The sequence below is a fragment of the Penaeus vannamei genome, chromosome 9 (assembly GCF_042767895.1).
Source record: "Penaeus vannamei isolate JL-2024 chromosome 9, ASM4276789v1, whole genome shotgun sequence".
In the NCBI taxonomy this organism is placed as follows: domain Eukaryota; kingdom Metazoa; phylum Arthropoda; class Malacostraca; order Decapoda; family Penaeidae; genus Penaeus; species Penaeus vannamei.
Genome location: NC_091557.1, coordinates 3,034,696 through 3,044,695, shown reverse-complemented (window position 1 = coordinate 3,044,695; position 10,000 = coordinate 3,034,696).

Genomic DNA, 10,000 nt, shown 5'->3' with positions numbered 1-10,000 from the left:
TTGTTGCTGCTGTTATCATTAATATTGTCATTAATTTTATTATAATTATTATCATTTTTGTTGTTGATGTTTTCATTATCATTATTATTGGTATCATTACTATACTTATTAGTATCATTACTGCTATTATTATTGTTTTCATTATCATTTTTATTATTGCCATTATCATTACTATTATCATTATTATCATCATTAACATTATTATTACCATCATCATTATCATTGTTCACTATCATTATTACTATTGTTATCATCATCATTGTTATTACTATTATCATTGTTATTATTATCATTATTAGTAGTAGTAGTATCATTGTTGCTATCACTATCATTATTATTATTAGCACTTTTATTTTCATTATTATCATTACTATCATCATTATAATTATCATTACCATTATCATTATAATTATCATTACCATTATCATTATAATTATCATTACCATTATCATTATAATTATCATTACTATTATCAGTAGAATTATCATTAACATTATCATTATAATCATTATTATTGTTAGCCTTATTCATTATTAATAATTTCCTTATCCTTGCAATAGTTCTTATTTTCTTTATTTTCTTTCATATTTTTCATTGCTATTATTATTTCAAACAATATTTTTCCTATTATTATTACCACTATTATTATTATCACTATTATCATTATTATTTTTATTATCATTATTATTAATATTATTATCATCATCATTATTAATATGATTATTATCATTCCTAATCTATATCATTATTATGATTATCATCATTATTAGCAGTAGTAGTATTGCTATCATTATTATCATCATTATCATTATTACTATTTCTACTATTAGTATTAGTATTAGTATTGTTATTATCATTATCATCATTACTATCCTTTTTTATTATCATTAGCATTATTGTTGCTATCATTTAATCATTATGATCATTATCATTAGTATCATTATCATTACCATTATCATCACTATCATTATCATCCTTATTTGTATGACCATCATCATCAACATCATTATTTCATTGTCATTATTATCATTACCATTATCATTGTTATCATCATCATTATCATAATCATTATTGTTTATTATTATTATCATTACTATTAGTATTCTTATCATTATTATTGTTATTATTATCAATATTATTATTATTATTATCAACATCATCACCGTTATGCATATCGTGTCTATAATCTTCATCATAATCCTCTTTATTATCTATTGTTCCTATCATAATTACCATCATCGTCATCTTTATAAACATAACTATCAAAATCTAATATTATTCCTACTCTAAGAGTTGTGTCTGAAATCTTCATTATAAAAATGTTATCATTGTGATCATAGTCGAGGATTATTATCGTTAATCCTGATCATTGTCGCTATTAGGTCTATAATAATAATAATAATGATAAAAAGAAAACGAAAGAAAGGAAGAAGAGAAAATGAAAGAAAAATGTATGTATTATTATTATTGTTGTTGTTATTATTGTTATTTTCGTTGTTGTTGTTATAATTATCACTATCATCATTACCATTATTATTAGAGATATTTAATTTTTATGTATAAAGAATTGTGTATTTTTTTCATTGAAGGATTTGCTTCTTTACTTTTCTTTATCTATTTGATTATCAGTCTCTATCTATCTATCTATTTCTATTTATCTATATGTCTGTCTATTTGTCTGTTTGTCTATATTTCTATGAATCTATCTCTCGTTCTTGCTCATCTCTCTCTCTCTCTCTCTCTCTTTCTCTCTCTCTCTCTCTCTCTCTCTCTCTCTCTCTCTTTCTCTCTCTCTCTCTCTCTCTCTCTCTCTCTCTCTCTCTCTCTCTCTCTCTCTCTCTCTCTCTCTCTCTCTCTCTCTCTCTCTCTCTCTATCTATCTATCTCAGTCTCTCTCTCTCTCTCTCTCTCTCTGTCTTTCTTTCTCTGTCTCTCTATATATCTATATATCTATCTATCTATATCTCTTTCTCTCTCTCATTTAATCTCTCTCTCTCTGTCTCTCTCTCTCTCTCTCTCTCTCTCTCTCTCTCTCTCTCTCTCTCTCTCTCTCTCTCTCTCTCTCTCTCTCTCTCTCTCTCTCTCTCTCTCTCTCTCTCTCTCTCTCTCTCTCTTCCTTTCTTTTCAATCGAGAGGGAACGAAGATGTCTGGGGTCCATCCTGTCTCCAGACTGTTTTCAGTTTTCGAAAAAAAAAAGTTTTCCCTCAAACTCGCAAAACTTGGAGGCTAAACTTTCGCATATCTAATTTCTAACTGTTGGAGACGTTTATCACTCGCGGGGGGAAAAAATACGGGTATGGGGTTGTCTGTCTGTCTGTCTGTCTGTCTATCTGTCTGTCTGTCTGTGTGTCTTTGGTTTGTCTGTCTGTCTGTGTGTGTGTCTGCGTGTCTTCGGTTGTCTGTGTGTCTTCGGTTGTCTGTGTGTCTTTGGTTGTCTGTTGTTCTTGTTCTTTCTCCATGCCTGTCTGTCTGCCTGTCTGTCTCTGTATCTCTCTCTCTCTCTCTCTGTCTATCTCTCGATTTCTCGATCTCTATATCTTTCTCTCTCTCTCTCTCTCTCTCTCTCTCTCTCTCTCTCTCTCTCTCTCTCTCTCTCTCTCTCTCTCTCTCTCTCTCTCTCTCTCTCTCTCTCTCTCTCTCTCTCTCTCTCTCTCTCTCTCTCCCTCTCTCTCTCTCTCTTTCTATCTATCTATTCGTCTGTCTGTCTAATTGTCTCTATATGTGTATCTATCTCTATTTCTCGGTCGCTGCGTCTCGGTTTTTTATTATCATTGTTGTAAATATTATTAACATTTTCATTATCATTGTAATCACTGTTATGATTATTACCAACATCATTTTTATCATTGGTGTTATTATTGTTATCAGAATTATTATCACTACCATTATCATTACATTGCATTTGTTATCATTATCATTATCATCATCATTATACTATCTTTGTTATCATTATCATTATTATCTTTCTCTCATTTTCATACTCTCTCTCTCTCTCTCTCTCTCTCTCTCTCTCTCTCTCTCTCTCTCTCTCTCTCTCTCTCTCTCTCTCTCTCTCTCTCTCTCTATCTATCTATCTATCTCTCTCTCTCTCTGCTACATCACCCTCCCCATACCAATCTTCCCCTTTAACAACCCCCCTAAATCCCCCACTCCAACACCCACCTTCCTCCTGAAACACTCCCATCTCACACTCTCTCTCTCTCTCTCTCTCTCTCTCTCTCTCTCTCTCTCTCTCTCTCTCTCTCTCTCTCTCTCTCTCTCTCTCTCTCTCTCTCTCTCTCTCACACACACACACACACACACACAATCACCCTCCTGATACTTCTCCTTCCCCCTTTACACTTAATCCCCCTTACCCCTACCCCCACCCCCTCCTACACCACCTTTCCCTCCACCTACACCCGAAGACCCTCTCCCAATCATACCCCCCCCCCCTCTTCTACACCCCCTTCCCTCCTCTCCTACTCCCTCTCCCCCCCCCTCTCCTACACACCTCTACCCCAGCTACACCCTCTCCCCCCTCTCCTACACCCCTTTCCCCCCACTCCTACACCCCTCCCCCCCCTCTCCTACTCCCTCTACCCCCCTCTCCTACACACAATCTACCCCAGCTACACCCCCCACACCTGCCCAATCATACCTCTGTCTAACACTGCCTTTATAACTTAGCAGGAGTCGATTATGCTGCCCTACCTGCATCTGACGCCATTCGACCGAGGAGGATCGCCTGGGAGAGACAGTGTGGTAAGAACTATACCTTATTATTTTTTTGTGCTTTGAGTGAATTTAACTTTGTTAGATTTTGTGTTTTGAGTGGAATGAACCTGATTTGTGTTTGTGTTTTGACTGAGCTGAACTTTGTTAGCTTTTGTGTTTTGAGTGAAATGAACTTTTTTAGCGTTTGTGTATTGAGTGGAATGAACCTTTTTAGCTTTTGTGTTCAGAATGATGTGAACCTTGTTAGCTTTTTTGTTTTGAATGAATTGAACCTCATTAGCTTTTGTGTTTTGAGTGAACTAAACCTTATTATTGTTTGTTTTGAATGAACTAAATCTTGATAACTTTTTTGATGTGAATGAACTAAACCTTTTTACCTTTTGTGTTCTGAATAAACTAAATCTTAATAACTTTTGATTTAAATGAATTAAACCTTTTTAGCTTTTGTGTTCTAAATGAAATATACCTTAACTTTTTGATGTGAGTGAACTGAACCTTTTTAGCTTTTGTGTTCTGAATGAACTAAATCTTAATAACTATTGATCTGGATGAACTAAACCTATTTAGCTTTTGTGTTTTGAGTGAAATGAACCAAATTTCCTTTTGTGTTTTGAATGAACTAAATCTTAATAACTGTTTGATTTAAATGAACTAAACCTTTTTGAGATTTTGTGTTCTGAATGAACTAAATCTTAATAACGTTTGATTTGAAGTAAAGTTAACAATTTTAGCTTTTGTGTTTTGAGTAAACTGAACCTTTTAGCTTGTGTGTTCTGAATGAACTAAATCTTAATAACGTTTGATTTGAATGAACTGAACCTTGTTAGCTTTTGTGTTTTGAGTGAACTGAACCAAATTTCCTTTTGTGTTTTGAATGAACTAAATCTTAATAACTGTTTGATTTAAATGAACTGAACCTTGTTAGCTTTTATGTTTTGAGTGAACTGAACCAAATTTCCTTTTGTGTTTTGAATGGATATGGCGAAGGGAAAAGTTTGTTAGAGACAGTGTGGTATTAACTATGTCTTATTAACTCTTGGTGGAGGTCGTAATACTATTATAAATTATTATATTATTATAAAGGTTTGTGTGATTTAAGTTTTTTTTTTGTGTAGTTGAGAGCTGTTGGTGTTTTTTTGTTGTTGTTGTTTTGTTGATGTAATCTCTGTAATTAAAGTTATTTTTTTCATGATCTAAGTATATTTTGAAGTTCAAGGTGTATGTTTCTTTTTCTGTTCGTATCCTGTTCGCTTTCCGTTGTTTATTTACTTCATTTTTTATTTAATGGTCCATTTTGATCATTCTTTATTTATATGTCTTGTCATTCATGTATCTCTTGTCTTTATGTTTGTTTCTATATCCATTTATTCATATTCATTTGTGCAATTACGTTTCTCGTCTATTTTTCTTTTCGCATATTTGTTTACTTACTAAAGCACTTATCCAGTTATATACACACACATAAACCCACACACACACATACACGCACACACACACACATACACACACACACACACACACAAAGCGTACACTTACAACTAAACACAAACAAACAAAAATCAATCTGATATTTGTTCATAATGTCACCATAATCTAAATACTTTTTGAGGTTATAGTGACGATAGTTTTTATATATAGATATAAATAAAAATAATCTCTCGGTCTTTCAGAGTAATGGGCTTAATTATCATTATAATTCCTAATCGTGTTTAAAAGTAGTCAGAATTATTACAATAATGTTTATTTTTGTCTATGTGTGTGTTTGCGTCTTACTTGGAGTGTGTGTGTGTGTGTGTGTTTGTGTCTTTCTTTGTGTGTGTGTGTGTGTGTGTGTGTGTGTGTGTGTGTGTGTGTGTGTGTGTGTGTGTGTGTGTGTGTGTGTGTGTGTGTGTGTGTGTGTGTGTGTGTGTGTGTGTGTGTGTGTGTGTGTGTGTGTTTCTGTGCGCGTTATATATAACCTCCTACGCGTTCCAGAATACATACTGTTTTACAATAGACTTCAATTGCAGAGAATCTAGTCGGCCTTACCCCCTACCCCCCACCCCCACCCCTCCCCCTAGCCTCCCCGCCGCGAGATCAAAGACAAACTACAAAGCCCCTTTTCGTATGCAACGCCATCTGTTGAGGAGAAGAGGAAACTTTCACCTGTTAGTTAATGAGACGCCGCCATCTACCGGAGAGCATATCTATTCCGCTTGACTTGCACGCTGTAATTGAGAACATACACTTCCTCGATTAACAAAATGGAAAGAAGACGGGGGGAGATTTGCGGGGGGGGGGGGGGATTGAGGTCGCTCTCTCGAAATTCTGCACGTTAATGCTACGCTTGTGTATCGATGACCTTTTCGTCGTTGTAAATATGCGAAAGAGCTATAATACGGATGCCATTTTCATTGTGATAATACAATAGACGATGCATATATTACCAACCGACTATTGACAGCGCCGGTGGTATATTACACACTCTGATAGGCTAATGAAAATGGCTGTCGAGTGCATAACCCAAGAGTGTTTTCACCCAAATTGTACTTCACTGAAAAGGCTAATTCACAAGTACTTTTATTAATAACAAACAGTAATTTTCGACATGCATCTTCCTATGAAAATATTGTCATTTGATGGAGAATTTGATACAGACTCAATAATGTAATGAGTGGACAGGCGTATAAAGATTACATATTGTGAAATGTGCTATTGTACTTATGTTAGGAGTGGCTTCGGTACTATTGCTGTCATAGATATTGTTGCTATTGTTTAGTTATCGTTACTAGCATTATCATTATTGTTATAATCATCATCTTAGTCCTTATTATTAATTCTGTTTACGTTATCATTGCTACATACATATTTCGTGTGTGTTTGTGTGGGCAGGGTTTGAGCGTGTGTGTGTGTGTGTGAGCAGAGATTATGCGTGTGTGTGGATACGTGTGTGTATATGTGTGTGTATGTGTATGTGCGTGTGTGTGTGTGTGTGTGTGTGTGTGTTAGCAACTATAAGGTGAACTTCCACTCTTCCGCCCTTCCCTCACCCCCCCCCTACTACATACCCCCCCTTCGGCCTTCTCTAACCCCTTCCCTTCGTCACCCTACCCCCCCTCCCCCAACCACCCCCCTATAACCCTTCTCCTCTGTCCCCTCGCCTTCCCCTGCCACTCTCCCCTTCCCTCCCTGTCACTCTTGTCACCCTGCCTGCCGCCTTCCTCGCTTCCTTCTTGCCCTGTCACTCTGCCACCTCCTTGCCTCCTGAGACAAGAGGCGCCCTTCGAGTATATACCCTCAGGAGGCCTTCGTCAGTAGGTCTCACCGTCAGGGGCCCTCGCCAATAAGGGTCATTGCCACCCTCGTGACCAGGGGCTCTTGTGACTAATGGTTCTTAACACCAGGTGCCCTCATAATACAGGGGGTCCCTTAACACCAGGTGGCTTCATAACACCAGGTGCCCTCATAACACCAGCTACCCTCATAACACCAGCTACCCTCATAACACCAGCTGCCCTCACACCACCACCTGCCCTCACACCACCTGCCCTCATAACACCAGCTACCCTCATAACACCAGGTGCCCTCACAACACCAGCTGCCCTCACACCAGCCCTCATAACACCAGCTACCCTCATAATACCAGGTGCCCTCATAACACCAGCTACCCTCATAACACCAGCTACCCTCATAACACCAGCTACCCTCATAACACCAGCTACCCTCACACCACCTGCCCTCACAACACCACCTGCCCTCACAACACCACCTGCCCTCATAACACCAGCTGCCCTCACATCACCAGCTACCCTCACAACACCACGTGCCCTCACAACACCAGGTGCAATCATAACACCAGGTGCCCTCACCACCGGGGGGCCCCTCACCACCTGCCCTCACACCACCTGCCCTCACAACACCAGGTACCCTCACCATACCAGGTACCCTCATAACACCGGGGGCCCCTTAACACCAGGTGCCCTCACCACCGGGGGGGGGCCTCACCACCGGGGGGGGGGGCGCCCTCACCACCCAACGCAGTCTCCGAAATCCAATTTAGTAACAACCTTACGCCTCTCCACAATTGAAGGCAGCTCGGGCCGGGAGAGCGAGAGAATGCTATGTTCGCTGGGGTCATTAGGGTGGTTATCCCCCGAGGTGTCCAGGGAGACGTGAACCTTACGGGAGAATAGGTTCTTGGGACTTTTTTTCGGGCGGGTTGGCTTTCGCGTGGATGGGGGGGGTGGGGGGGGTGGTTGGGGTGGAGGGGGTGGAGGGGGGAGGGCAAGGAAGTGGATGTGGAGGAACAAGGAAGCGGTTGAACGTGAAAAAAAAAGAAGGAGGTGGATGTGGAAGGGTAAAGAGGTGGATGGAGAAGACAGCAAGGATGCGGATGAGGTGGAGGGGGGGAGGGGAAGAGGTGGAGGGGGGGCGGGGAAGAGGTGGATAGAGGAAAGCCAGGAGCTGCATGGAGTAAGGGCGAGGTGGATAGAGGATGGAACAAGGAGGTGGATGGAGTAAAGAGCAAGGAGGGGAATGAGGTGGATGATGCAAGGGAAGCAAGGAGGTGGATGAGGCGAGGGAAGCAAGGAGGTGGATGATGCAAGGGAAGCAAGGAGGTGGATGAGGTGACTGAAGCAAGAAGGTGGATGAGGTGACTGAAGCAAGAAGGTGGATGAGGCGAGGGAAGCAAGGAGGTGGATGAGGGAGGAGAGACAATGGGCGCTGTTTCCCTTTAAATTTCACCAGACGAGCCACGTCGAAATGCCTTAGTGTTGGCGCCGTTAGTTATGCTAATTGAACAGAATAGAAAAAAAGGAAAGAAAAGAAAAAAAGGAAAAAAAAAGAAAAAGAAAAAAGAAAAAAAAATGATAAAAAGGAATAAGAATGAAAAAAGGAATAAAATAAAAATGAAAATGAAGAAAAAATGAGAAAAAAATAATGAAAAAAGAAAAAAAGAAAAAGTATATTAAACAAATGATTAAGATAAGTATTTATAGAGAGAAAGGGAACATCGAAAAAGAAAAGAGAGATTAAGAACAAGGATGATGATAAATATGATGATAATGATAATTGTAATAACAGTGACGATAATCATGAATGCTATTCGTTATAATAATAACTTATAATGACAGTGATGATGATGATAATGATAGTAATAATGATGACGATGATGGAAATGATGATGACAATGATAATGATAAGAACGATAAATAATAATAGTAGCAGCAGTAGTAGTAGCAATAATGATAAGATAATGATAGTGATAATAACAATAGTAATGATAAAAGTAAGGATGATAATAATGACAATAGTAATGATAACAGTAAGGATGATAATAATAACAATAACATCATCATCACCACAGACCCATTGATGATAATGATAATAACATGAGTAATTACATGAATATCAGGATGATTGATATTAATAGTAATGAGTAATAGTAACGACAGAATTAGTTGATATCGGCATTATTTCTAAAAACAATGAAAGAAAAATAATTCTCGAAAAAAAAACTTTTTTTCATCTTGGAAAGGAATATATATGTGTGTGTGTGTGTGTGTATGTGTGTGTGTGTGTATGTGTGTGCGTGTGTGTATGTGTATACGTGTGTGTGTGGGTGTATGAGTGTGTGTGGGGGGGGGGGGGGTGCGTGTGTGTATGTGTATGCGTGTGTGTGTATATGCGTGTGTGTATGTGTATGCGTGTGTGTGTGTGTAAGTGTGTGTATGTGTATGCGTGTGTGTGTGTGTGTGTTTATACATTCTTCCATTTTCTTTGAGACAAGAATTAAATTTGCAAGAAAAGATAAAGTACTTCTTGTTCTTCCTGTTTTAGACTAATGAACGGAGAACCCTTATGCAAATGGCAATTTACATGGATAGACTGAAGACATGCTTGTCCAAACGTATTCTCAAACCAACTAAGTTTATGGAATGTTTTCCTTAATTACGCATTATCTATAACGCAATCATTGATATGTCCACGTCTGCGCACTCAAATTAATTATTGTAGCGCAGTGACGTAAACAGACCGATATTAGCTCTATGAATTAAAGTTTAAATCAATAATGCGTTTGACAAGTTTATGTTCGGACAATTGGTCTGGGAATGCCTTTGGACTCTAAGAGTATTCTAGTGTATCAACGTAATTAACATAATTGTATATAATTGTATATAATTGTATATAATATAACATAAATAACATAATAAGTGTATTAACGTAATTAACATAATTAACATAATAAGTGTATTAACGTATTTAACATAAATAACATAATTGTATATAATCTAACATAAAT